Raw genomic sequence first — 3,691 nt, 5'->3', positions numbered from 1 at the left:
CCAGAAGAGGGCGCCAGATCCCATTGTGGGTGGTTGTGAGCCACCATGTGGTTGCTGGGATTTGAACTCAGGACCTTTGGAAGAGCAATCAGTGCTCTTACCCGCTGAACCATCTCGCCAGCCCCTTGATTAATTTTTTTGTTGTTGTTGTTTTTTGTTTTTGTTTTGTTTTTAAGACAGGGTCTCTCTGTGTAATCTTGGCAGGCCTGGAACTCCCAAAGTAGACCAGGCTGGCCTGAAAGTTACAGAGATCCGCCTGTCTCTGCCTCCCGAGTGCTGGGATTAAAGACGTGCACTACAAAAAACAAAAGAAAATTAAAAATCTGGGCGCGTGGTGGTGCACGCCTTTAATCCCAGCACTGGGGGGGGGGGGGCAGAGGCAGGCGGATTTCTGAGTTCCAGGCTAGCCTGGTCTACAAAGTGAGTTCCAGGACAGCCAGGGCTATACAGAGAAACCCTGTCTCGAAAAACCAAAAAAAAAAAAAAAAATGAATTCCAGTCTGGGGCTGGGGAGATACTCGGTTGGTAAAGTGCTTGGAAGATCAAAGACCTGAAATCAACTCCCTGAACTCATAAAAACCCGGGTATGGTGGTGGTGTAATGACTCGTTATGGTTTCAGTTTACATTACTGCGCTTAAGAGATTTAGAAAACAAAATGCCTCTAATCTGCAAGCCACACTTGCCCAAGGTCAGATAAGCACCTGGAAGGCTGAGGGCTTCTGTTTACGTAAGATAACAAGTCCTGTGTTTTCACTCTGTAACAAGCTTGGTTGCCCCATCTGTACAGGATGTCCTCGGTCATGTGTCATAAGTGGGCGGTACGATGGCAAGACGTATGTAGCTCCGCCCCGCCCCGCCCCGCCCCCATTGGATGAAGGAGAGAAGTACACAGCCTTGGGGGTTTTGCCTTTAGAAACTTCTGACTAAAGTAATTGGTGCCATACTCTGGGAATCCCAGGTATGGATCAGGCACCAACATCCATCACCCTGGCAAGTATTTAATAAAGCTTGCTTCAAATTTGGCTCAAAACTTGCAATAGTGGTCTTATTCTCACCTAGTAGGATTAAGAGCGAATGCTTGAGCCGGGCGTGGTGGCGCACGCCCAGAGGCAGGTGAATTTCTGAGTTTGAGGCCAGCCTGGTCTACAGAGTGAGTTCCAGGACAGCCAGGGCTACACAGAAAAACCCTGTCTCAAAAAAAACAAAACCAAAAAAAAAAAAAAGGCGCATGCTTGTAACACCAGTGGGGGAATGGGTGGATCCCTAGGGTTCTCTGTGATCTCCAGGTTCAATGGGAAATCCTGTCTCGAAAAATAAGGTGGTGAGCTGGGGACACGACTCTTGGGTAAGGTGTTAGCCATGCAAGCCCACTAGCCTGACTTTGGTCCCGAGAACCCATGTATACATTGTGCCTGGCGTCCCAGTGCACCCCTACAGGAAGGTGGAAAGCAGAGACAGGAAAATCCAGAAACATATGGGCCAGTCTGGCTTACACAGTGGCAAGGTGAAGGCAAAAACTGACATTCAAAGATTGTCCTGTGACATCCACAGGTATGTGTATGTCCACACACACAAACACACCAACACATGCACTCACACATCACACACCAATACATTCTTAAAAGGTAGAGAGCAATCAAGGAAGACACCTGTCCTTGGTTGACTTCGGCCCGCTGCCTATGCTCAAGTGCACTCTCCCCTGACACACACACACACACACACACACACACACATACACTCTCTCACAAACACACTCACTCACACACATTTCACTCTAGAAAGCTGCGGAAAGGCAAGTTGCTAGAGGACGGCCCTCCTGACTGGCTGGTTTTACCTTGCAACCCCTGCCAGGAATTTTACCATCGAAATAGCAGGTAGTGGAGAGAGACAAAAAATAGATCTTCCCTTTCTGATTTCCCTTCTTCTTTGGAAAAACCAGTTTTGCCCCAACTTATATAATCATTTTACTTCTTAATTTGAGTTTCTGCTCCCCTCTCTTGAACTGGCTGGTTCCAGTGCCTGGTTCTGTCTGGAGCAGTGTGAAGTATTTACCAGAGTTTCATGTCTCACACCTATAAGTGAGACACACTTTTAAAATTATTTTAATGAGTCTTGCCTGTATGTATGTGTACCGTCAGGATCCCTGGAACTGGAGTTACAGACTGTTGTGGACCACCTCTCACACATCTTCTTCGTAAAGAAGGCAGATGTTTAAAGCGAGCGAAAAGCAGCTGCGACCAAACATGGGCCTTGGTGGTGTTTTCAATCAGTTTTCCCCAAAGCGTGTGTTCCTCTGCCCAGGCTAGAGCAGCCTTGGGCTGGAATTTGAGAACCAGGAAGTGGCCTAGGGATTAGTCCATCTCCACAGCTGTCTTTCAGATCTCCAAGTTTAACCCGCTTCCAAACAGTGTGAGGTGTAGCCCAGCCTAAACTGATCAGTTCTCAGGGACCACGGTAAGCTCAGCTCAGCTTCCACACCAGCGCGAGGCAAAGGTCACTGCCAGCCAGGGTCTTCTTCAGAGAGCAGGGTGGTGTATGAACTGAGGACGTGACCCCCTCTCAGGTGTGGCTGAGAGAAAGTTTGTGTTGTAAAGAAGAGCGAGAGTACAGCCTGGGGCCCAGAGAGAAAGACAAAAGAGTGATCAAGGACGAAATGACAGGGTTGTGTGGGAAAGCTGGGGGGAGAACAGCTCTCAAGCTGGAAAGTATAGTGTGGGCGCGGGGTGAGGAGGGCCAGAATCCAGGCACTTTTTTTTTTTTTTAAAAAAAAAAAAAAGATTTATTTTATGTGTATGAGAACAATTATAGCTGTCTTCAGACCAGAAGAAGGCATCAGATCCCATTACAGATGGTTGTGAGTCACCGTGTGGTTGCTGGGATTTGAACTCAGGGCCTCTGGAAGAGCAGCCAGTGCTCTTAACCGCTGAGCCATCTCTCCAGCCAGATCCAGGGACTTTGCAACAGGCGCTTGTGATGGTTAGCTTGGAAGCCAGCAGGCACTCTGGCACGCAAATAGGCACCACAGCTAGCTGCTGGGTCTGACAGGTGAGAGGAGACTGCTTATTCAGGTTGGTGCTGGAGTAAGAAAGTGCCTACCCCCTGTACACTGCATCTGTCCACCAGGACAGACAGGCAGGTGGATGGATTAGGGACTTGACTGCAGGTGCCAGCATTTGAAGGAGACGTTGGCATACAGGGCTTGCTGTTCCTCTGTGTGTTTGTGTGTTCCTGTGTGTGTGTGTGTGTGTGTGTGCACATTATGTTCCTGTTGATAAACGGAAATGAGATGCTCCTCCAGCCTGGCTTCAGTGACTCAGAGCCTGTGGCCACATCATCACCAGTAGCCAAATGCCACGTTTCCACTGTATATTCGTCCTTGTGGGACTGTGAAAGGCAGCCTGGTTTCTGGTTGAGCTAAGGCTAGAAACCCTGGTGACCCTGAAGGGACGGTAGGCACTTCACCTGATCCCCAGGCACCAGCCCCCTGTCACTAGCCACCGTCCCCCCATAGATTTGTGGCCATCAGTCATGTAAGGGCAACACCCCCAAACCCCTCCACTTGTAGAAGATGGTCATGTAGGCGCAAGACAGATCTCAATTTTAATGAGGTATCTAAAGGCCTGGAGGGCTTAGCCAATAAACTTTCCTTCCCAGACACTCTTCCCTGCAAAAGGTATTTAACCTCAGGCC

The sequence above is a fragment of the Mus pahari genome, chromosome 14, assembly GCF_900095145.1.
Source record: "Mus pahari chromosome 14, PAHARI_EIJ_v1.1, whole genome shotgun sequence".
Taxonomy (NCBI): Eukaryota; Metazoa; Chordata; class Mammalia; order Rodentia; family Muridae; genus Mus; species Mus pahari.
This window is presented reverse-complemented; position numbering follows the sequence as displayed.